Source organism: Parasteatoda tepidariorum, chromosome 9 (genome assembly GCF_982258835.1).
Source record: "Parasteatoda tepidariorum strain Cologne lab strain chromosome 9, Ptep-v5.0, whole genome shotgun sequence".
Taxonomy (NCBI): Eukaryota; Metazoa; Arthropoda; class Arachnida; order Araneae; family Theridiidae; genus Parasteatoda; species Parasteatoda tepidariorum.
Genome location: NC_141763.1, coordinates 37,479,174 through 37,506,342, shown reverse-complemented (window position 1 = coordinate 37,506,342; position 27,169 = coordinate 37,479,174). Strand labels below are relative to the sequence as shown.

The 27,169-nt window shown below is 28.8% G+C and overlaps 1 protein-coding gene and 2 non-coding genes across 3 annotated transcripts in view; all 3 read right to left on the bottom strand.

Annotated features, from left to right (window-relative positions):
• Positions 1 to 27,169, bottom strand: part of LOC107457501 (uncharacterized) — a 48,541-nt gene that overhangs the window by 19,875 nt on the left and 1,497 nt on the right. The window lies entirely within an intron of this gene.
• TRNAR-CCU (transfer RNA arginine (anticodon CCU)) lies at positions 38 to 110 on the bottom strand. The gene has a single exon. It is a non-coding gene; the product is annotated as a tRNA-Arg (tRNA).
• On the bottom strand, positions 320 to 392 carry TRNAR-CCU (transfer RNA arginine (anticodon CCU)). The gene has a single exon. It is a non-coding gene; the product is annotated as a tRNA-Arg (tRNA).

Here is a 27,169-nt window from a genome sequence, read left to right as displayed (position 1 = left end):
GTACAAATTTAAGAATTAAACTAAAATAAGAGACTTATACCCTCGGCGGCACTCGAACCCGCAATCCCCGGTTTAGGAGACCGATGCCTTATCCATTAGGCCACGAGGGCTCGAGGCGATAAGGAACAGACGTGAATCTTGTTAATGTTGTTAATTATGTGAAGCTCAAAATTGGTATCTTTACTAAGTTACTGTTTTAAGTACAGAGATAAAAAAAAGAATAATGTGCAGCGGCATTCAGCATTAACTTATGACAATTACAAAACAGACTCAATACGTGCAGTACAAATTTAAGAATTAAACTAAAATAAGAGACTTATACCCTCGGCGGCACTCGAACCCGCAATCCCCGGTTTAGGAGACCGATGCCTTATCCATTAGGCCACGAGGGCTCAGCGATACTAAAGATAATTGTAATTGAATGATTCATAATAATCAGTCATTATAAAACAGCGGCATTTAATGACCAATTATTATGGGATCATATAGATAAAATTGTCGAATAACTTTGATTGAACAATAGTGAAAAACGTAACAGAAGTTATTATAGGACAACAGAAAAAAAAAACTTAGCGAACAATTATCAGGGAATAAAGAGAAAACACAACAAACCATTAATATAGAACTAAAATTATAATATCTTTGGAACAGATAGGAGATTTTAATTTGCTTTATTGAAAAAAAAATTTCCTCCCTCCTAAAACTGATTTATCTATTTATTTACTTACTTTATATTAAATTTAAGAAATAGACTATTTCTTTCACACAAAACCAATCTTTAAACCACAGTTTTATACTTTTTTCTTTAGTATAATAGATTGTGAAACTCGTAAAAAGAAAAACAGTAAAAAATTAAGGTATCAAAGTCGCGATATTGACGCACTCTACAGCCTTGAAATTTTATCTAAAAGCAATTTGAAGGGATTGGGAATCTTTTTAGATTAGTGTGCCAATTAAATATCGGTTTATTATTTCCAGGTGTCCGGTGTGCCACTTGTTGCATTTATTTCTAAAAATAATCTTTCAACCACAACTTTTATTTCAAAATACAGAATAACATTGCGCAATTGTATTTAATCTTCAGCTTTCAGCTTGCTTCAAATGGAAATCGAATCTTAAAAAAATATTCAGTCAAGTATGAAAATTGGGCAAATTCTTCCAAAGTAGGCATTTTAAATATAATAAAATCGAGGTAATTAAAATTATGAATAAAAAAGATCAACGCGACTAAAACACAAATAAGGATAACGAAATGAATATTATAGTTTCGGTTCTGTAAACAAGAACATAGCTTAGTGTTTAAACACCAAATGACAGAGAGGTCATTGTCCCGAAGCATTTTTGTTTTATTCAATGCAGTACAAAATACACCAAAGTTTACCCCAATTACCTTTATTTTTCACTGAAATATGATGTCCTCTTTAAAACGGTTCACTATATACGCTTTCCAATTTTCAAAATACATTCATTTAAGACTTACACTACATTACATTAAAAAATTACATACATTTAATTCGATTTCGTATAACAGTTTCTAGCAAATGATTATAAAAAATTCATCGATGAAAGTGTGTGAGTGACAAGTGTGTGAGGACTCAAATATTGTCAAAATTTATTACTTCATTTTTTTTTAATAATTTAGACATTAATTTGGTATTTGTCTATACAAATAATTGCGTTTATGTACTTCTTAAGAAAAAGTCAGTTTTCTCCACAACTTAGAATTTTATGGTAAATGGGAACTAGCATTTTTTTCTGACACATTTTTGATTTTTTATATGCGGAAAAGTATGCAAACCACTTTTATTATTTTGATGACGAAAAAAAAAACTGATATTCTGTTTTTATGTTAGAAAGTATTTTTAAAATAAAATAAATGTTTACGAAATTTTTTTTATGTTCTCGCATTTAATATTATGCGAAAAAAAACGGAGGTAGTAAAGTTATCATTTCTTAGTAGAAAACTCTTAAAATTTGCAAAAAAATTTCCCCAAAACGTATTTCAAATTTTTTTTAAAAATTAATTACATCTATATTTTTAGTATTTTAATAGCTCAAGTACTTATTTCTTTTTCCTCTCTAATGGCAGCAAAATTAAGACAATTGGCTCATAAATAGAAAAAAGATAGAAAGTACAAGCATGTAAGTCACCATCTGCACTTGCACCATTTTATTAAATTTAGTCAAATCTCAAAATGGCCTCCAAATCTTAGTTTTGATGCAAAACATTTGAAAAATTATTTTTGTCAATTTTCCTCAAGTACTTTTCCACAAAGAAATTTCATAAAAATTTGTGACATGGTGGCTATGAGATTATTTTATTTTGTTTCATTTCAAAAAGAAGGAGCCCTTTAATAAGAATGTGATATTTAAGTGCTATTAAGTCCATGTCGTATGCAAATTGCACACAAATGGAGGGAGAAATAATTTTGTATATTAAAGACGCTTTTAAATTGCACTACCATTATGTTAACATCGTTTATTCAAGATATATTATGCATGCATTACATAAATATAGCCTATATTTATGTAACTATTTCTATGCACAACTGAAATAGATATGAAATCTTACCGAGTAATGAGTTTTACACTAATAAAAAAACATTGCAGTATATTCTTATTTGTTAATACATTTAAAAGAACTTCGATTTTAAGCTACAAAAGCTGAATTTAACTAAAAATAACATTATGATGATGATAACACTCAATTCTCCAGTTATAAAACAATTGGTCAGCATTAGCCTGTTAATTCATTTCTAAAATAACACAAATAAGATTAATTTTTAAAGAGAAAGTTTTACCAATTAAGTTTAGTGTACAAAAGGCAGATCTTGATGCGTAACTATTATGCGTATCACTGCCTTCAAAAATTTTAGTACGTATAGATTTTGCTTTAGTACGCATAGATTTTTTTTCATGATGAAGTACCAGACAATATTCCATGCATCAGCATATTGCATCAACAAAAATGCGAGACTACTATATTTCAGGACAGCCAGCTTTCATTGTTGATACGTAATTATAGTGCGTATCATTGCCTTCAGTAATTTTAGTACGTATAGATTTTGCTTTAGTACGCATAGATTTTCTTATGATGAAGTGCCAGACAATAGTCCATGCGTCAGCATATTGCTTCAACAAGACTACGAGACTACTATATTTCCGTACTGCCAGCTGTCAATGTTGATACGTAAATATTATGCGTATCACTGCCTTCAATAATTTTAGTACGCATAGATTTTCTTATGATGAAGTGCCAGACAATATTCCATGCGTCAGCATATTGCTTCAATAAAAAATACGAGACTATATTTGAGGGCTGCCAGCTTTCAATGTTGATACGTAACTATTATGCGTATCACTGCCTTCAATAATTTCAGTACGTATAGATTTTGCTTTAGTACGCATAGATTTTTTATGATGAAGTGCCGGACAATATTCCATGCGTCAGCATATTGCTTCAATAAAAAATACGAGACTACTATATTTGAGGGCTGCCAGCTTTCAATGTTGATACGTAACTATTATGCGTATCACCGCCTTCAATAATTTCAGTACGTATAGATTTTGCTTTAGTACACATAGATTTTTTATGATGAAGTGCCGGACAATATTCCATGCATCAGCATATTGCTTCAACAAAAATACGAGACTACTATATTTCAGGGCTGCCAGCTTTCAATGCTTTTTGGAAAATTTTCTTCTCTTGGTAGCTACGCTGATGATTCTTTATTTTGTAAATTTTATTCAAAGTTATTTTACTGTATAAGTTAGGATATGCTGTATAAGTTAGTTGTTTACTGTATAGTTGTAAAGTTAGTTTACTGTATAAGAAAAGCCACTTTATTCCAGCTCCTTTGTGGTGAGGCTTTTAAAATATTGGCAAAATTACCAAAAATTCCAAAAACTTTAGTTTTTAATTTTTTAACACTTTATGAAACATTTTATAAAAAGAGTAGTAGTTGGCAGCTTTGATATTATAGTATTTGGTGAGTTAGTGAAAGGAAAATGGGTAGCAAAGTGACCACAAAGAAGTTACAGGGGTTGACAAGCAATAGAGAAGGGGGTGATAGACTCCTAGTAAAATTATATCAGTGAACTTTCAAAATTGAATATAGAACTCGCAACTGTAGAATGGTATTCCTGGACAGTTTAATTCTCTTTAGATAGTCTAGTAAAAATAAAAATGAAATTTTTTTTCTACAAAAATCGACAGTGAATCATTAAGAGCTCCACTCAAAATAACAAATCCCATAACAACCATTTTCCTAACACCAGAACTATCTTAAAGACAAAATTTATTTTCAGAATATTTGTATAAAAATGAACTGATACGAAGCATTATTAGTAACTTAAGCGTTTCTCCAACGCATCGATGCGCTGATAATAGTACTTATAAAACATAACGTGTAAGTAGTTAGCCGCATGACCTTATGCCGAAGTTCCGGAATTCCGATTAGGCTTTTAAACGATTTTCTGTCTCAATAAGCAAGTGATTTAAATTTTGATGCATGATGGAAAAAAAATTTCCGGAAGGCTTATTAGAATCGTTTATGCTTCCCAAGGAAATTAGGTTTTTGTACAGCCTGAGGCCGTGTGTCAGGGGAAATTTTGAATTTTAATTATTTTTAAGATAACGAAAATTTAAATATTTTTTAAAACATATTTATTGCGGTTTTATCGAATTCCTGGAATATGTTTGACGGCAAAGATCATTCATGTAACAGGGCTGAAATTTTTATAGTGATGGCTAACGCAGGTTGGAATCCCATCAATGGCTGGTTGAATCGTTTACTGATCCTAATCAGCATTCACATAAATTACCTCTTGTGGTAGACAAGGGTGGTCGCAACAACTTGAAAAATTTTAAAAAAAGTAGTTACAAATGTATCGTTTCAGATTGGTAATCATGAAAATTCTTTGACATTGTCGTTGTACCACAATTCTGGGATACTGCTGAGATATGATCTAACAAAGAAAAGCATTTTGCTTTATGAGGGAGCATTTTTAAATGGTTAATTTATAATTCTGGCGCAAAAGCGAAAAATGGCTACACCACACCATTAACTTGGTATGATTCACTGATTCCTAATTTTTAAAATTTAAGTCCTTCGGTTTACAGTAATTCTAATCGCCTACACTGTATCAAATTATAAAATCCAATGTCCTACAAGTAGAACAAAATATTATAATGAGGTTTATCACCAATGAGTACATGTGAAGTAGGGTACTGGCAGCCAAAATAACGTTGTCTTCTATATTCAAATTCGTAGCACTGAATTAGAAAGTGTTTCACAGGTAAAAGCTCATGACAGCTAAAGCAGTCTGTTGAAGGTTCGCCTAATAGAAGGCGCCTGTGATTTTAGAAATTAATTTAGAAATACTATTCCAGCACAAATTTGAAATATTTGTGTTAGCAAGACAGCACTTCATCAGGGGACACACTGCCTGCCAACACACAGGAGCCTTTCTGTCGTCAGTGGTAATACTAAAAACTGACAGTGCCCTGAGTCCCCATAATAGATAAACAAGTAAGAAAAAGCAATTAGAAAAATGTAAATGTAAATGCAAGGAAAAATTAATGACAAACACAATTTAAAAGTACACAGAGTAAGACTTAATATTGATGCTCCCACATATAAGAGAAATAAAAAAAAAGGTATAGTTACAGTTAGAATAACCAAATCAAAATAAAATACTATAAATTGCCTATAAATATAATTGCCTGTGCGTAATTTGTGTGTGACCAATGCGAAAACGATTCAGTATAACTTCATATTTCCTAGGCAAAGATATTCCCGAAAATGGTTCAATTTTCAGTTTAAGGACGTGCAATTTGTTGTTTGTTTCATCATCCCAGTTTGTTTTCCATCTTGATTGTAAAGTAAGACTTATTGTGTTATTAATATCAGAATAAATGAGTTGTCTATTAGCAAATATAACCGTACTTATAATTTTAAAAAACAAATAATATTAGTAAAATATTAATCTTCTCTTTACAGAGACGAAGACAGTTTCTACTCAGGCATCTATTTTTATACAACAATTTTTGCAACACTCACTAACGGTCGGATTGAGTTGTCATCCCTTCCCCCAGTCCTCTAACGCCAAGAAATTTAAATTGCTAATATACTAAAAACACACTATATACAAAAAAAACAACATTTAAACGAAACCAGATCAATATATTCTAATAAATAATAATTTTAAAAATATAAATTATAGTTAAGTTTGAACTACCGCTCTTTTTATAACTAATTCCATTATGGGTTTGCATATATAAAATTTGAAGAATGTGAATATGGGTTTAAACTCCCCGACATTTATTATTTTCTTAATGAATAATGCGTTGCTATAGAAACCTTTGCTTTAAATAATCATTAATGTAACCAGTGAACAAATGAGGAAGAAAAAACGAGAATATAAATTAATCGAATCAGTAGATCAGACAAAGAATAAATGTGCATATTATTGAAATCAATTTGTAAAAAAATATAGAGTTTATAAACCTTTAATTTTAAGGCCATGAGGTCCAACATTTTTATCAATTGTTACTACTCTGTTATAATTCAACGTTTTTTTTTTGCAATTTTTCTTTTACTATTGGATTAAAAGTTAAAAAATAAAGAAGATTTATAAATTTCATAATATTTGATAGTTACATTTCATCTGGTAATATTTTATCAGATTTTCTGCTAAAGAAAGCTATCAGATTTTGAGTTTGGTTAACACATTTTATGGTAAAAATTACTCCAGGCACATTAACTTTTTGGACAAAACAAACATAAAATTAAATATTTATCGGACCTATAAAATTATCTTAAATTCAAACAGTTGAAAATTTAATGTTTTGTTTAAACACTTACTTTTACATTTTATCACCAAATTATCGCGCCAACTTTTTCGAGGAAAACATATTTCTACTAGACATATATCAAATCAAAGTTGTCTGATATTTAGTCATAGTCAGGGTGAGCATAAGCCTCTTCTATCCGAATTTTTTCCCCATCATCTCTAGTCTCCACAAAGTGAAATAAACAATGTTATTGTAATAAAAAGAAATTTATTACCAATATCATTATTGGATTAAAAATCCTTATTAATGCCAAAAGAACATTACATTACTAAAGCAAATTTTATATTCAAAATCATTTACAATTTTTGTTTTAACAATCATTATTCTATGAAACCCCACGCCCTGCTAAGAGTGTCATTTGGCTGTTCCTATAAGCAATTAAGGACACCGATTACACTAATGAACGGAATTAAACTTAATCGTAATTGAACCAACTAACTTAGAAACATTAACAATGGAGGAATAAAAGCAGCAAAAATGCATGTCTTTTGTTGTCAACAATTACCTCGCATCCGTGACAGTTACATGACCATTCCTTCAATGTATGACAAATGTTTAATATTCATCAATTGTTCTTGGTGGCGTATTATGGAAAGACAATTAACTAATTAACCTACTCTATAAGGTTAGTTTAATATGGTAAGCAAAATCAACGCTACTTTATTTGAGAAAATTTTGTAATTAAAGAAAACTTCAGCTCAAAAGTTACAAAATGAAGAGCTTATTGTTAGTTACGTGAATTTGAAGAGTCTTTCTGCAAAACTCAATTAATTAACATTCACAAAATTTTGTAATTAAAGAAAACTTCAACTCAAAAGTTACAAAATGAAGAGCTTATTGTTAGTTACGTGAATTTGAAGAGTCTTTCTGCAAAACTCAATTAATTAACATTCACAAAATTTTGTAATTAAAGAAAACTTCAACTCAAAAGTTACAAAATGAAGAGCTTATTGTTAGTTACGTGAATTTGAAGAGTCTTTCTGCAAAACTCAATTAACATTCACAAAATTTTGTAATTAAAGAAAACTTCAACTCAAAAGTTACAAAATGAATAGCTTAGTTACGTGAATTTGAAGAGTCTTTTTTGCAAATCTCAATTAATTAACATTCATAAAAGAGGTAAGGTTTTAGAGTTTCAGAGTATGTTAAGGTCAACTTTAAGCATGTAATATTATAACCTTACCTTACCTTAGAGGTATAACCTTATATATAGATTTTCTGTACGATTTAAAATATTGGTACAATTTATGCTTTTTCATCTTAATTCTTAGATTTTTAAATTTAATTTAAAATAATTTTTAAACACCTTTAGATATAAATTAACTAAACATATATCGCACCCCAACAAGAAAAGTTGACATAAGTCAAAAAACAGGAATTTTGAGGTTATGTCAACAAAAAATATGTATGAAGTGCCCCATCAAGTTCAAAAAGTTTCACATCTCTAACTCACAATTTATCCAGCTGAGGGCAGTTGTGTCAATTTCGTGTCTATTTCAAAATAAGTTTTATAGTATTCTTTAAGCTGATTTTTCTCAAATGCTTCATTTTAGAGTTATGACACTGTTCTTGCCAGGGTGCGACATATCAATACAAGATAAGCATACATTCGTGCTGCAGTTAACCACTATATAAAGCTTTCCGATTCGTTGTGGTTGGGAATGTATAGTACACCTTTTTCTGGGGAGTTACAGCATCTGGCTGCAATTGCGAGGGTCCTTATAGTTCAAACCCTGTCGTCAGCCAACGAACATCTCTCACCAGAGTGTGTTTAAGCACTGACAAAATAAAAATAAAAAATATTGCTGTTTACAATCCTAATTCAATTGTTATTTCACTGCCACTAGAGAAAATCATCCTTGCAAAAAGTAAGATTGGTTGGAATTGAATTGAATTGAATGTTGGGTTTAATGGCACAAAGTCCACAGAAGGACATGCTGCGCCAAACAAACGGTTTTAAAATAAAATCCTAGGTAGATGTATACTACAAGTTTTTCCCATCAAAAATCACACGTAATTTATAAAACTGAATACAACGAAACCAACGCATTCAAAAGTGAGTAAAACAAGATAAAATTTAAATGTAGTTAAGTATCATAAAACAGTTGTATTTAAAGCTGAATAAAATCACATAAAATTTTAAATAGGATAAAACAGTTATATACAGTTAAGATTGGTTGGTAAATCTTTACATAATGTGGTTTTCAATCGAAAAATAGTGGCCAGGATAGCCTGGTTAGCAGGGCGCTGGACTCACGTTTGTGAGAACGGGGGTTCGAATCCAACCGGCTGAAGACTCCCCGTGTAACAAAAGGTGACTGATGCACGTTAAATCTGTCTGGTCACAAAGTCTTCTCATAACAAATCAATACCTCTGGAGATACTGAATTGGACGTTGATCGTTCTCTGATTCAGGTCAAAATTACGATTTGTGGACGAATGAATGTAAGTATGAATGGGTCCGCACAATAAACGAATGTGATGTATGGGTGTGGCAGAAGTCGAATTCGTGGCTAGAGATGGCGCCACAGGAAAACAAGAACAATCGCACCCTCTCTGCCTTAATGGCCGACGACATTAACAATGAAAAAATATGTTTGGGGAACGAATTACAATTCTTTTAAAAATTAAATTAAATGTAACTAACCCAGAAACTATCCCACAAACATCACCAAAAAATGGGATATTTCTAAACAAATTTTTTGCTAGATTTAAATATTTATTGTACTACAGAGACTTTAGTAATGTACGATTTGTTCCATATATTATCGATGAAGTTAATCATTCATCCATTTCATTTGCTCCGTAAAACTACTGTTCACTTTAGTGGTTGGTTTAAATTGGTTTACATGGTTGGTTTAAATGGTTACACAAAAATGGTTTAAATCAATTCCTTTATAAGATATCTTCAAATTTGCTCAATACAATACTTAAGTTCTGTTGCAAGTAACACAGAGGTTACTAAATAGAACGCTACACTGTAAACCTTATTGAAACAACGTGTATAAGACGGCTACTAGCACGAACGGAAAAGAATACATTGATATTTATTTCGTTTCTACACATTAATATGTTCTAAATATACGTCGAAAAATTAGGTTAACTATTCTTTTCTGGCAGTCTATTTTTTTTTTGTAATTGTGAAAACAAAACTTACCACTTGAATCGTAACGATCTATTTCTATTAAAAACAAAAAAGTTATAGAAATTAAAAGAAAACATAGTGAAAGTAGAACTTCGAAAATGAGACTTATTTTAAACGAGGACAAAGACAATTTTTTTTTTATTTTTTGTGAAAAATTCTTCACGACTTGACAGTCAATTATCGACAAACTTCGTGGTCAGCCAAGCACACTTCTATTTAAATCCAAAGAACAAACAAAAAGTAACAGAAAACACCATTGTTTTTTATTGCTATTTATGAACTTATCAACAATTCAATCGCTGCTTAACTAATTTGCGCCTTCTTTTAAACTCCATTATCGTCTGCCCGTGTGCAGTGAAGAGAAGTCAAGCAAAAACGAAGCGAATTGAAGCGAATCTTTACAAATGTCAAGTTGAAATGGCTATAAGAAAAGAATTTATAGTAAATTAGGTCATTTAATTAAGCTTGAAGGAAGCTAAAGAAAACATCGTCTCCTGCAGTGAAAGGAAGTGAAATGATTGAATTTTTTTTTTTACTCTTTTATTAGACTCGAGTACAAATGCTACGTAACAAACGTAATGGAAATAATTTAGTTCCTTATTTTTTTGATCTTTAAGGTCGCAGACCTTGCGTTTCTGCTTGACCTTGACCTTCTGTTTATTTTACGTTTCGGAATTTCTTGTAAATATGACGAAAGGGTACAAGATGAATATTAATATTTATATATCTATCTTAGAGGTGAGCTCCGGCATAAAATTAAAATGAACAGTTGGCGCAATTTGTAATGCGTGTCGCGAATAATTATTGAATAAGTAAAAAGAAGCAAGTTTTAAGAGCTTTTAACCTACAATTGTAAGATATATTAACAGATAAACCGGAAATAAGATTCGAAAATTAAAAATTAAGGGCTATATATATATATATATATATATATATATATATATATATATATATATATATATATATATATATATATATATATATATATATATATATATATATATATATGTAATACAAAAAGTAAATACTTTTGTATTAATAAAAGAATTAAATTTCTTTCGTTTTCATAAAATGTCTTTGTTAAAGAATAAGCGTAGAGAGATTCTATTTTGGGAATTCAAGGCTGAAAACATACCATTGAAATATAAATAGATTTATATTTCAAAGGAAGAGTTATTTTTAGAATCGTTCCCTTTTTCACTTCCATATGAGGAAGCAGAAATGATTTTCCTTAATGCGTAAGGATACAAGGAATGTACGACAGTGTGCCTTTTTACCTCAAATCTGTGTTGGTATAAAACGTAAGAACGCATAGTTTTGCGTGTCCTTTTCATCATGATTTGATCCTGATAAGCTGTGCCGGAATTGTCCGGAGTCTTGTCCACTTCCCCTCCTTTGCAGGAGTGGGGACGTGAGCTGTTAGCAATACCAGCCTACATTTAAATAAACCTGTTTAGAACGTCTGATGGCTTAAGACTGCAATTATTTCAAGCTAAATACAACACTGATAACAGGAATGTAGCCCTGTTATTACATATATATAACACAATAAAGACAAAAAGGATAACAGAAAAGAGAGTTAATGAAAAAAAATTAAAAAAAATAATACGCTTTATTTACTGCACATATGTACATAGAACTCACAAAATAAGTTAAAAATATAGAGCAAGTATGGAAAAAATCTATAAAAAAATTTTAAAGAGAAGAAGAAAAAATTACTAAAATAAAATATATTTAAAAATAATTAAAAATGCTGAAAAATAAATTAAGGAAAAGGTATAATCGCGTAATCAGCTTTTATTCCGCACACGATTATATCCGCAAAAAAAATAAAGATACTGTGAAGAGAAATATTTTGAATTTGCTGATAAATATCATAAACATATTATTACTGTTAATTCAAATATTATCGAAAACTTAGAACAAATAATTTAATGTTAAAAGGCATAAAATTTAGATCAGTGTTTCCCAACGTGGGGCCCACGCCCCACTGGAACAAAATGGAAATGGGCTGTTTATTATTACTTTAAAAACTAATTTTTAATAATAAAAAAAATTTAAATAACAGTAACAAAAAACAAATTTTTCTAACATTGATTGATCAATTATGCAACTGCAAAAAAAATTTTTAACTATCCCCATACACAAAGCTAAAAATAATTATGCAATTTTCTATTAAAAAAAAGGAGCACTCAAAAAAAAATTTCGAAACAAATAGAATCAAACACGTTAAGTAAAAATATCACGTAAAAACAGAAAATAAATTGTAAAGAAAAAACAGAAAATAAAATGTAAAGAAAAAACAGAAAAAAGCAGAAAACGAAATTTATAAAGCGAGTATCGAATTCAAAGAACTTACACGTACCGGAATTTTTCAAAAATGATTTAAAATATTTTCCTAACAAGATTGCCAGATTACAAAATATGAAAACAGAAGCTCAAATTGAGGTAAAAGGATAAAAAGAGGGGCTTTGTTATATATATGTATCCTTTCTCTGATTTAAAAGATTGAAAAATATGTTAAATAGTTACTTATTGTACGTTATTAAAAATTAACTTATTTGATTCGGCCAATCCTGTAATGTTAAAATAAGGGGGTAGTGAGTTCGGTCTCAATATTATTCGGCCTAATAATATTTAAAAAAATTTTAAAATGGTATTGATTAGTCAAAAAAACTAAAAAAAATTCCTAAATAAACAAAATGCCTAAACAATCAAACAGAAATTTGGGTTATAATATAATAAAAGAAACAATATACTTTTTGTTATCGGTTGAATTAAATGCTAAATATTGAAACATTAAATAAAAAAAAATTGGGGAAAAGTAAATTTCTGATAAACGGTAAAATAAACGTCTATTTAACAACCTCTTTCAATTTTCAAATATTACCCTACAATTAATTTTATGTTGAAACATCTATAAATCGTTGCGAGGAAGATGAATACCATATTTCTGTTTTAAAAAAAGTGATTATAAAAATTTTTTTATTATATCCATTAGAACTGATTTACTTGTAAGTTTCAACTTAGACGCTTTTTTTTTAATACTTTTCATAATAATAATGACAGAGTAGGTTAAAAGCATTTTAAATTAAATAGAAATTATCTTACTTTCTCCATTATGATCTCCATTTCTCCAGAACTTAATAACATTAGATAATTACCAGGGCTTATTATATATTTTAATTATTCAGGTGTCATGCTAACGGTATATATATATATATATATATATATAACGTCGTTGCCGAGTGGAAGGATTAAAACAGGTCATAGGTCGGGAAGGAGGGTACAAAATTTATTTATTAATTATTAGACAAGAGCAGTCATGAGAATGAGTAAAAGTGCACACGAAAAGTTGCGCTCCTTGGTTATATGTTAGGGAAAATCTTGCAAAGTAAAATCCGTAAAATGTCTTAATTTAGGGAAAGAGGGAAATCTTAGTAGTTGCTATTGGTTTATGAGATAGATCGAACGTTTCCCACACAAGAGCAAAGGGAAAAATGTCCTGCTCTTAATTAAATGCATACTTGAGCCAAAAATAGATTTAAGAACAGGATGTGGCTTTTAAAAGTGTGAGAAAGTATTTCATTTAGAATAATTAATTAGGATGAAGTTTTATAACAAAGAAACTAACATAAAAAGATTAATTGAAGCTTTTTATGTTACATCCCCCTTAGCCAAAATGTTTAGTTACAATCCAAAATTTTCCATTTGCAAAATCTTCCCTCTGATTGAAGCACTTTTAAGATAATAAAAATTTGTAATTTTAACAATATATAATAGTAATTTGAATTATAAAACATTTTCATATGTTTTCATGGTAAAAATTTTAACACAATCAAAAACCTGTAGTAGCATTATCAGCAAATTTAAAAATTTTCATTTTCAATAGTTTTTTTTTTTTTTCTGAATTAACAGCTTTTTCAGTTTCAAAAATCTTTTGTTTAAAAATCACAACACAGCTTTTGCACTATAAGAAGTATTCTTCATAAAAACACTATTTACGTTAACTCTTCAATCATGATAAAAAAATTTATAAACATTTTAAAAAATGTGCAAGTTAAAATGTAAAACACCAAATGCAAAAAACAGTTTTACAGGAAAAATTTCAATCTGGAATTAGACTTGAGTATTGTTTACCTTGTTTGAAAACAAAATAAAAAAATGACACAGTGGTTGATATTGTCAAGTCCAAGATTTCAGTATTGTCTTTATTTCACTTAATTTATTATTTACCTTACATATTTATCACTTTAATAGCTAAATATCCGGAAAAAAAATTTTTTTTTTCTTTATGTCCAAAATTTGCTTTCTGTAAAATTTTTTCTTTTCTTTTTCTCTCTTATTCTTCTATCTACTTTCTATATTTATTTATACTTTTTCTTTATTGGTATTTTTATTGCAATTATTAACCCGGATTTCAGGAAATATGTGTACAGACAAATTGCTTTTATAATCAGAAAAGGTGATCAGTCTTCTCAGATTTTACATTACAACCCGTTTAACACAATTTATCACTAATTGAAATCCAAAACAAAGCTTTCAAATTTAATATGGTATTAAGGTAAATCAGTTTTTAATTTTTGACTGATCTAGCTATTTTCCTTATTTTTAATCTGAAGTGCAAGTTTGGTTTATTTGCAAATTACCTTTTTTTTTTTTTTTTCATTTCTATCTTTCTTTCTTTTTTCTTGGACATAAATATTTTTTTTTTTTTCTTTTCAAAATTTTAGTTTGGTTATTTTTTAAAGTAATTTTTCGTGCAGAGATCTTAATTGATAATTTAATTTGTCACTATTGTTAGGGGATTCAAATATTTTCATTTCTATTTTAAACGTGTTTTTGAAGTGTATTTGGTTACTATTACTTTTCAATTTTTTTTTTTTTTTTTTTTTTTTTTATCATTTTCCTATCTTTATGTTGTTTGTCTATGGAAATGTCTGAGCTAGAACTGAGCTATGAACTATTTACCAACGTTGAACTAAAGCATTAATGTCTGGTTTCACATTTGAATTCAAATTCTAACAACAAGTATTTTATTCATTTTTCCAACCTAATTGTATGAGTTCTAACATTTCTTAATTTAAATTTTGCCACACCGTAATTGCACTCACATATCTAAATTAAATTTCAATAATTACTGCAGTTGCATTACGAAGAGAAAAAAAAAATTAAATGGCATTTTCATTTAAATCCTAATCACTGTAAAACAAAAATATAATTTCTACTAACCAAAAAATCATAGAAGCTGTAACACATAAAACAATATGAAAATAATTTCTTGAAACTTCAATCAAATAAATCAATTAACTGAAAATAAAAATTTAAAGAAATAAAAATTTCAACAGTAAATATTATCAATATATAAAAAGTAGTTTCACTTTGAAACATCAAATATGGGAAAAAATTTAAAATCATAATCATTTAAGAAATTGTTTTATGAGAATTGTAAAAAACTTTAACTCAAAGGATACCTGAAAAAGTTCGAATTAGTCTGAGATATTTTGAAAACCACAACAGAGATGGGAATGCGTTGAAATTCCGTAAACACAATTCCAAAACCAAAGACGTGAGCTGCTAGGGAAAAAATTTGTTTCTTCGTTAAGATGAATCGTAAATTAACACCAATAGTGACGGAGAAATTGAAGCTTATTTTTCTTTTGAATGTCGAATATTTAAGTAGACCATCGTGGGTGTGAGAACAATTATTCATCGACGATATGATCCAGCTCAGCACTTAAGAGTGGCAAAATCAACGCTTTCTCAAAGGGATAGTTTCAATAAAACATTTTAATTATCAGGAATTCGATGCAGTTTTTCTTTTTAGTCCAAGGAAGGAATTGAAGCTCAGCTTTCTAGTATTCTCAGGAACGTAGACAAAATATGCAGCATAGACATGGAAAACGGATGATCGTTTAGTTCCACTGTGCGTAGGTATAATTTATAATAAACTAAACGTTTGATGATTGAAGAGATTATTTTTTTTTTTTGATGAAGATACAGGATGAATTAATTATTGCCATAAGTTGAAGAAGAATTTGACTGCTTATTTACCAAATGTCCATTTGAATAAATGATTTGAAGTTATTCCATATTTTTGAAGTACCCTCTTTCGAAGTTGATTTATTTAATTTTAAATGAGAGATATTTAATATCTTTAATGTACCGTACGAACTGTACCCCTTCCCGACCGTTCAATCCTGGCGACTTATAACGTCGTTGCCGAGTGGAAGGATTAAAACAGGTCATAGGTCGGGAAGGAGGGTACAAAATTTATTTATTAATTATTAGACAAGAGCAGTCATGAGAATGAGTAAAAGTGCACACGAAAAGTTGCGCTCCTTGGTTATATGTTAGGGAAAATCTTGCAAAGTAAAATCCGTAAAATGTCTTAATTTAGGGAAAGAGGGAAATCTTAGTAGTTGCTATTGGTTTATGAGATAGATCGAACGTTTCCCACACAAGAGCAAAGGGAAAAATGTCCTGCTCTTAATTAAATGCATACTTGAGCCAAAAATAGATTTAAGAACAGGATGTGGCTTTTAAAAGTGTGAGAAAGTATTTCATTTAGAATAATTAATTAGGATGAAGTTTTATAACAAAGAAACTAACATAAAAAGATTAATTGAAGCTTTTTATGTTACATATATATATATATATATATATATATATATATATATATATATATATATATATATATATATATATATATATATATATATATATATATATATATATATATATATATATAAAGTTCAAAATGAAGAATAAAACAAAGAAAAATTATAGACATCTGAAAAAAAGGGGGTGGGAAATAATAAGTAAAAAAAATAACAAACAACATTTTATTAAAAAAAAAAAAAAAAAAAAGTGAAATGTTAATTAAAAAACCGGAAAAAAAAGATATAATCTTTTCTTCTGCCCACACGATTATATCCGCAAAACAGAGTGCTTTCTGATATTGTATCAATAAAGCCAAAGCAAAATATATTAATACAATTCGCGATCGCAACGCTCGAGTACGCCGTCTAGCGGGAGCCTGTAAATATCGGACATTAATTTATCACGTTTTCATTTAGTTCCATCAAAGTCATTGACTGAATCAGACGCCATTTTTTAGCAGCAAATAAGAAACAAAATTTCCCTAAGGAAAAGGCCGAAGAACTTGAAAAAAATCTCCAGAATATTAGTAAATCTTTCAGGAACAGAACACGCCAAACATTTGAAGAAAAATTCCTCAATAATTTTTAATTTCTATTATCAACAAACTTGCAACTGATGACTTCCGATTTCGGATACTGTTACAGATGTGTGTATTAAGGTAAAATGCATTTCTTCTGTCTTCAATTCATTACGAATTAAAGTGAAGTCAACATTGCTTTCGTCATTCCAGTGAATAAATATGAATTCAGAACATACAGAATTGTAATAGTTATAGCATATTCTTCTTCGTTATAGAATAGTATATATTTCTGTATCCATATAATTCGGAAAACAACAATAAAAAATTATCCAAGTTACTTGAAATAGTGCCATTTGTGCTGATTCTTAATTAATTTAAATCGTTTTCTTGGTAAGTTTTTTTTAATTTTGAAAGAATAAGTTCAACTAGAATTCAGCTATTCTGTTTTTAGCTACATATTCAAATTCATATCAATTATAAAATTTTGCTGTGTAGTATGTTATCTAAAAGTAATGAAGGTATAAACTATGTATCTATTATTTGAGAATAAAGTTTTCAAACAAGGAACTTATTATTTTGGAATTCTCCGGGAATCATAAATCAGGTAAGTGCAATGATTTTTACAATAAAAAATTTGCTTGTAAATATTTTTTTTCATTTGATGATGGTTCTCTACAGAATGGTTTTTTACGTCTGATTAAGAACTATAAGAATAATAAAAAAAGAAACAATATGAAAGTTTTTATTTCAATGTTAATAATTCTTAAAATCGCTTTTTTTATCCTAAGAATTCTTTATTTTCCGTTTTTTAGTTTATAATTTTTTGATAAAAATTGTTCTCAAAATACTTTTGAAAAATTAAATGGTGTAACATTATGTGTTTATGTATACTTCTTGTATATTTCAATGTTTGAAATAATATGATTCAGAAAAGTATGGAATAAAAATTCGGTACTTACGACGTATTAACGCCACCGCCGCTACAGATTTGGCGGTTTTTAAGTGCCGCCAATCTACACTTAAAATTTTTGCGACAGTTCATAAAATAAAACACTTTATTTAAAATCAAAACAGTTAGTTGGATTTCGGTGGAAAATGAGCCGATATAGAGTTTAGCATAGATTCAAAACAATCATATCGCCTTATGAACTCTGATGAATAAGATTCCAAATGAAATAACATTTCCAAAACGTACGTTTGCCAAGATAAAGTTTTATGTTGTGGGAATTGGTACATTTTCGTTTTTTCGGTAAAATATTTCCCTCCTGAAAAAATAAAATTGCATCTTGTTTTGTTTTTGGCAAATCCCAAAGACGAATATTCGTAGCACTAAAAATGGCGACAAAAAAGGTTTTTTTTTTTTTTTTTTTTTTTTTTTTTGTTTCGTCAGCATTCTTTATTTTACGTTTCTTAGTTTCTAAATAATGATTTTTATTGAAACTGAAATTTTTTGATAAAAATTGTTGTCAAAAAACGTTGTTTACAAAACTAAATTTCATAAAATTATGAGGCTTATGTATACTTTTTGTTCATTTTAATTTTTGAACTAATATGATTCTTAAAACTATAGAATGTAAAGTTTAAATGGGCCTTTCATGTTATATCATTAAATTTAGTAATACTATTTCTCGGGCATTAGGTTTTAACTCTTATAAGAATATACATATTTTTTTCTGTTAATGTACAAATATTTTTCCGATGTGTTTTGGATATTCCTTCTCTAATAAAAAGAGATACCATTTTGTTTTCGGTTGTACAAGAAAGAAGATCAAGAATTTTTCTTTTTTAAATTTAATAAGCCACATTAAAGAAGGAACGTTGCAATGCTACACGCTACATTAACGACGTCTCCAGAGTAACTGAATGACGGTTCATATGGAAATCGCAGGTAAGCGTCTCATACAACAACGCCCCCTATAGTTCGTTGCGATCGCGACAAAAAAAAAAAAAAATTTTATAAAATAACTACATAAAAATAGATCATAAAAAGTAAAAATAACATGTAAAAACAGATTAAAAAAATAAAATAAAAAGAAAAAACATTAAAAAGGGGGGACTATAAAGCGAGTAGCAAAATCATAACAACTTACACGGACGGTTATTTTTCAAGAATGATTTAAAAATGTTTTCGCAGAAAGATTGCCAGATTACAAAATATGAAAACAAAAGATGAAAACAAAAGCGCAAATTGAGTGTAGCGAAAGGGTTTTAAAGTGTCGTTCTTACTGCACTGCTCAAGTGATTTGTTATTCTGAGTTTTGATTTGTTAGTTACCAAGGATGGGCCCGAAATGGATGTGCGCAAGGTAATATTATACTGGATAATTTTAAAAATTGATCATAAATAGTTTTAGAAGATAGATGTTTATTTAAGAAAAAATATAAAATAGAAAAGAGAAACATAAATTGCCTGCTTGGCAAATAATTTTAGCCGCGGATTTGCACGATATGGATTAGCACATAGAAAAATTATTTAAATTATCAAAGAACTTAACTTTCTTCTTATCTTCTATCTTCTTATCTTCTTTCTTTCTATCTTAACTTCTTAACTTTCTTAGTGTTTTCTTGTATTTATTTATTATATATATATATATATATATATATATATATATATATATATATATATATATATATATATATATATATATATATATATATATATATATATATATATATATATATATATATAATGGTTATAATAACTTAGAGATTAACGCATGAAACGGCGTAAAAATTAACTGTGTGAGAAAGCGATTTTTGACTCAGATTTTTTTTATGTTTAAAAATTCTAAACATGAACAATATTTTTGTTCTTAACTCAATAAAATCTTTTTTCGAAAATTTACATTCATAAAACATATCATTAGTAGATCAATAGATATTTAAGTATAACAGATCTTTCTTACAGAGATTTTTGATGTTTTTAATACATTAAGTGTCAAAAAATATATTTACGAAGAAGGCGGTTTCCAACTCCAAGGAAAAATCTTAACAACTCCTACATCAAACGATGTTTTTTTTTAATTTCTCAAATAACAGAAATCTTTTTACGAAAGTTTGCTCCAATGCTTATCACAAGTAAAAAAAAAAAAACAGCTTAATAATATTAATCTCAAACATACAAAACGACATTGTTTTTTTTTTTCTTTTTGAGAAAGTGGTTTCCGACAGCGAATCAGAAAATATTCTCTTCATAAGTAATGTTCATTTTTATCTCTCAAAACATAAAATGTTTTTTTTAAGCTTAGTTTGCTAAATTACTTTTTAAGTGCATAAGCATATATTTTTGCGAGTATAATAATATTCATCTTTTACAGAAGAAGTAACAAAATATTTTTTGGGTGTAAACAGTCAACGATTTCAAGTCTAAAAAGTTCCCTACATAAAATATTTTTTCCTATCTCTAATCAATGAAGCCTTTTTTTTTTCAGAAGTTTTACTAGCTAAAATACATCATTACAAGGCTTCTGTTATTTCCTTCAATATTTATTTTCCTTTTAGCTAAACAGATTTTCAACTATTTATTTCTATTAGAACAAAAGTATAAAAGAACATTGTTTCAATAGAATTTTCCTGGTTAAAAGAACACCACTTAAAGTGTTAACTTTACAAAAGCTTTTATTCTATACAATGAATAGAGGAAATACATGTGTCTTAATAAGGGGAAATATTATTAAGACCTAGAGAAAATAACGAAACAGAAAAAAAATCTTTTGCGAAATTTTTTTTTCTATTGTTTCTTTTTAGGAGAACTAAAAAGTACCATCGCTTGGGAAAAATTAAAAAAAAAAAGAGGTAAACATGGCGGCTTTAATTCCAATCATTATCCCATCACTTTGAAAAGGATTAGAAAAGAGTGAAAATATTCTTAGCACACGCAATGTTATCATCTGCAAAAGCATTTCGTTTTGAATGAAGGCATAGAAAATGCGAAGAATTTACTTTAAGAATTACGTTTACGGATTATCGAGGAATTTCTTGAAAGGAAATGTTGAAAATAAATACCAACTTTAAGTTAGACAAATATTTCTTATTTAAAAACATTAAAACACAAGTAGTTTGGAAGTTTCTTTTAATGAACTTATCTATAGAACAATTTCTAAAATTCTTAAAGTAAATTCCGTATTTTTCTTTTTTCATTTAAACATAAGTTTGTTAATATGTAATGTATGTAGAATACATATGAAGTTAAAAAATTTATCAAAATATTCTAACAATTTAACTAGTGACTAGCATAAATATAATTAATAGTAAAAATAATAAATCTTTTTACTGTTCAAAAATTTATTTTTGTTTAGTAACCCCGGATATTTTGCAAAAAATTATTTTAGGAATACATTTAATGGGTATCTTTGTCATCAATACAAGTGGGCTAAATCGCCTTACCTTGACAAACTTTGCAGCTAAAGACTATCATTTGAACACCATAAATCAATTCTGTAAGCCCTCCCATGCATAAATTCCAATTTAGCATCTAAAATATTCAAAGTGGTAGTAAATTTTACACTCCATTAATTGATTTTTGATTTGAAAATATTTGATAAACAAGGAGTTTTTGAAAAACAAAACATGTAAGCAAACTTAACATAGATAAAATACCTGATTCTCTTGTGGCAAAATTCTGATTACTTTAACTGTTATTTCAATAATATTTTAAGTAGTAAGTTAACATCTATAGTCCCTCGTGTCTAAAAATTACTTTCATTTTTCCAACTCAAGCAGAAGTATACGGATTAAGTTCACGTTCATTAAGTACACGTACACGTAACACACGGAGTTTAAAACTGGCCAAGGTAACCCCAGTTGAAAGTATTGAAGTTACTATGAATTGAAAGAATTGAAGACTATTATAAAAGAATTTGATACGTATTTGAAATTTTTATTATTATGGTTTCATTGAAATAAGTTTAGGCATTTGACTGAGTAAGATTTAAAAATAAAAAATAAATAATTAAGTGCAATCGACCATTTGGTTTTGTAGAAACTGAACGACACGCGTCTGATACTTTATTACTAGAATTTTGCTTCAAGTATATTTGAAGCAAAATTCTAGTTGAAAACAAAATCAATTAAATAACAAAAATAAAAGTCGTATCTACAAGAATAAAAGTTGTTGTTTAAGAATTTCATTGGGAGAATAAAAGAGTTTAAGATGTTTAGTTGCACTACATATTGTTTCTAATTCATCTTTAAAACTTTAACATGCTATATAACCTACTACATTGGATCCGCAAAATTCCAACAGTTTCTTTTTTAAATTTTCAAAAGTTTAAAGTGTGGGAAAAAAGTCAATTTTTGGGCACAGGACTTAATTTTCCCCAAATTCATATCTGCTTAGGTAATTTAAACTAAAACCCTCATTCATATGAATGTGATAAAGCTCTTATCTGGACTTGTGCACAGTTAAGGAATGAATATATGCATAAGAATTCAATTTTCTTTACCAGTTCCCCTTTCGTTGGACGAAAATTTTCGTGCAAAACTTGGTTTAATCACTCTTCACCGGACAACTAGAACGAGGTAAGTTTTTGTGGTTAAAATTCTATTTTTAAGCGTATTATACCAATAACAAGTGACTCCTTCAGCTATAGTACCTTTTCCATCGATAGCACAAATGTCACAAGCAGTTTTTTGCTGCCTAAGAACCTCGATAAAAGGAAGGAACGAAAATGCTCATTTTTTTAAACTTAACATTTAATTTTAATGATCTAAATATTAACTCACATAAAAAATTATAGATTCCAGTAGAACAAAACATCCTCTCTTGAATGATCTAAAACCTTATGCGAAAAACATTTAATTACATGCCAATAGTCTAAGTTTAAAAAAAAACGGCAGGAACTTAATTGCTAACACAATAAAAAAGATACAGATATGTTCAGTTGTTTTCACGTCTTAGTAAAGCTTTGTCCATGAGTCAAATTAACTCTGTTTTCACAAAATTTACAATTTTTTGTTCCCACAAATTATTATCATTAAATGAGGTTCTTTATTAAGATTTTATTTTATTTCATAACTGTCGTTAAACAGCCTACCCAATTTCGTGTCAACGACTATCAATGTTCAACTCCACATATTGCAATTTTGCACTCAATATAGAAGACTATGGATCAAGTGTTGGGAAAAATTTGGGACTTTTTGATGGTGGAGGACTTTTTGATGGAACTAAGCCGCATTTGCGTTGCTGAGAGGGGAAAACCTCCCACGGTAAGCCTGGTTCAAGGGACTAACCCATGATCCGCAATTTACTTCAGCACTGTGGTCAGTGCGAGTCTAGTCAACACCTCCTAGAAAGAGCAGGCCTCAGCACGAGTTACCATAAATATCCTTTAGTAGTTCAAACGTTATGACATATTTTGTATTTTCAACCACTGCGCAGCTTAGTACCCCTAACGTAATGACATCTTTCTTATTCTTCATCTACTACGCAGTTAACTTCGTCACATCGGACTACTAAATTGATCCGTGCTGAGGCCTTCCTTCTTCTAGGAGGTGTTGGTCTAGTACGGAATTCGTATCGACAAGCCTCGCTGGGATTTGAACTCGGTGCACCTCACTGGGAGGCGAGCGCTCTATCCCAGAGTCACTACGGCTTCTTTATTAATATTTGAGATAGGATCGAAAATCGCAATTGAAAGTATAAACAGCTCAATAGATATGTCAGGACTTCGGTAATTATTTCAATATTTAAAACGCCAATGATTTGTTGAAGGGCCTCAGTTCTATCAAGAGGTAATAACCAATTTTTTACTCCCATTATAACTTTAAATGTTCAAGACAAGCACAAACAACAGGTTTTATTCATCTGTGTAGAAACATAACTTTAAAATCATTCTTTTTATGTTTAGCAAACTAAAAAATAGAAATTATTTTTTATATTAATTTCAACATTTTCATGTTATTTAAGTTTTAGTTGAACTGAAGGGTTGTCCATTAATAACAGAACAATTTTTTGATATATTTATTCCGTCCTCCAGTTTGTCACGAAGTGTCGCACTTTACAATACCCCATATGCCAGGTTAAGTTACATAAATATATACTTGCAGTTATGTATGCTATAATATATGTGTAAAAAACATTACTCTACAGATCAAATTAACTTATCAATGTATTATTAATAAGTTAATCTGATCTATATTTAATGTATTTTCAAACTTTTTTATGCGCTTTAATGACATTTGTGAGTATTATTTTAAAGAATATAAGATGTTACAACAAAAAGTACAATTAATTTAAAATAGTAATAAAATACTGCAATGGATATCATTCGATTAATTTCATGGGCAATTGAAACTTGAATCATTATGTCAAAAATTGCTAGTTTATTTTCTTTTCTCAGAGAGTTTTATTTTTTTGTAAAAGTGTAAATGCTCGATTCTTTCCTTTCATTGATATAAAGGTTGATTTATCCTTACGGGACATGATCAGTATAGATGTTATTGCATCCAAAACAAAATTATCCAGAAGAAAAATCATTTTTAAAATAAACGAAGTGGGAAAAAATATGAAATGTTACACTTCTTTTTACCTCTCTTAACAATAAAAAATACCTGACTCTTCCTCTTCAAGTGTGATTGTTTAAATATGACTCATAAAATATTGAGAAAAAAAAATGAAAATTTTTCACCACCACTTTTAATATAAAAATTAAGTTATATGATATTTTTTCCGTTTTTATTGATTTTATATTTAGCTCCGTCATTTTTTCAAACAAATTCTGGACAGTTTTTTGTTAATCTACTGTAAAATTATTCTTTTCCTAACTGCCAATTTTCAATCCTCAAGGTATGTCGAAAATGGATTATTTTTAAAGAATTGCTTCAAAATAGACAATAAAGAAAGCAAAGTTACGATAAGATTAATTTAAGCATTTTCCTTGCAAATTCATATTTAAGAAATAATTAAAGAATATAAATATCAATTACTACCACTTCTTTTAAAGAAAAATTTAAATTACTAAAATATATAAGATGTTTAAATGTTTAATTTCGGATGACTTCCCACCTGGGTTTTATTCATTAAATGCTACGTTCGATAGAACTCGTAAGCATGATTACAACAAACGAGATTAATTGCTACTCTGGAATTAATAATTTTAATGATTCACGTTAAGTTAACAAATATATAAAGAAAAGATGATTTTATTTACCACTTCTCTCAGCTCTTTCACTGAAGTAAAGCTGTGTAATTTTCAAATTTGACGGTAAGAAGAAAAATCACTGTTTCAGATAGTTTTGTGTAAATTTCAAATAGCAATTTATAAGAAATTTATCTTATTTACCCATTAATGAAAGGCATTCTGGCCACTTTATTTAAATTAATTTTCCAGCACGCCATGAGTAAAAGTTGAAAATTGTACCAAATTATTAAATAAGCAGGAAATTTTTATAAGAAGCTAAATTAAATTTTTTAAACAAAAATATTTAGTCATGAGGTTGAGGAGCAAAATAAAACAAATATAAGCAAAACAGTTTAAGGAAGAAATCGTATTTCTGTGAAAATTAAAGCAACATTATTATAATATATATATATATATATATATATATATATATATATATATATATATATATATATATATATATATATATATATATATATATGTCTTAAATAATAATTTAAGCAGTGTTAAATAGTTAGTTATATCGCACCCAGGCAAGAAAAGTGATACAAGTCAAAAAACAGCAATTTTGAGGTAATGTCAATAAAAAATATGTATGAAGTGCCCCATCAAGCTCAAAAAGTGTCACATCTCCAATTCGCAATTTATCCAGCTGAGGGCAGTTGTATCAGTTTTGTGTCTATTTCAAAATAAGTGTTTTAGTATTCTTTATGTTGATTTTTCTCAAATGCTGCATTTTAGAGTTATGGGTGCGATATGTTAAGTATTTATTTCGAATATATTTTTATATTCATAGAAATTAAAATATAGTTAAGAAGCAATTATTTGGATTTATTTTTGATCCTTTCTAAAATGGCTGAAAAGATTTTGAACATAAACGGTGCTATGCTGTCGCCTACAGTCATACCAATTATTGGTGACGGGGATTGCCTTTTTCCAGCAATAGCATATACAGTGGAACCTCAGTTTTACGTTGTCCGTTTCGTATGTTATCCCCTTTTCACATCATTTCTGCTAATCCGTGAAAATTGCTTATGAATTCGTGAAATTGCTTATGAAATTGAAGGCAGTCCCGCTTAATACATTTTTCTAGCAGATCAAAATAATTTTTTGTCAAGAAAGCTATTTCTGGGTTCTTTCTTTTCCTTTCTTTTTAATTAAAAAAAGAAGAAATACTTGTTTAATAATGTTTGAAGCTGTTCTGACATTCTTTCTATCTTATTGCTCTTTTTTTCCTGTGAAAGGAGATTTTTTCCCCCTAGAGTCAAAACCGAAGGGGGGTGGGAAGGACGAAGCACAGGAAGGGCAGTTAAGGGAAGTATAGGAGCTTAAATTGTTAAATTTGCGGGTGGGGACTTTGAATAATTAAATCATATTAAGGTTACACAAAACAACTGGTTGAGGAATCATTTCTTTTCCTCGATTCCGGTGACCAGCAAATTTCTTCTAAAGCAAAAATAAATTTTCTGGTAGCATATTTCTACAGCATTGGGCAATGCTAACTGAAATGCATTACAAATGAGTTAATGAAGCTGGCTTCTCGGTATCCAGCGGGAACATTCGTCAATCAGAATAAAATTGCGGGTCCGGACGACTGTAACTCATATCCCATTACTTTCAAATTTCTGATTTAATGCCTGCTCCCGTTGATAGTGATGAAAAGATGAAGTGAGTAAAAAAAAATCAGAGGATATACCCACAACTGATCAAGAGTTTCAAAGCTAGACTCTGAAGTAATATTTACTTTTTGTGTATATAAACCAAAATGCAAACAAGAGTAAGTATTTGAGAGGTATATTGTTGAAATTGTATCCAAAAACATGTAAAGAATTCAGATTTTTTTCTAATACATCATCTCATAATAGT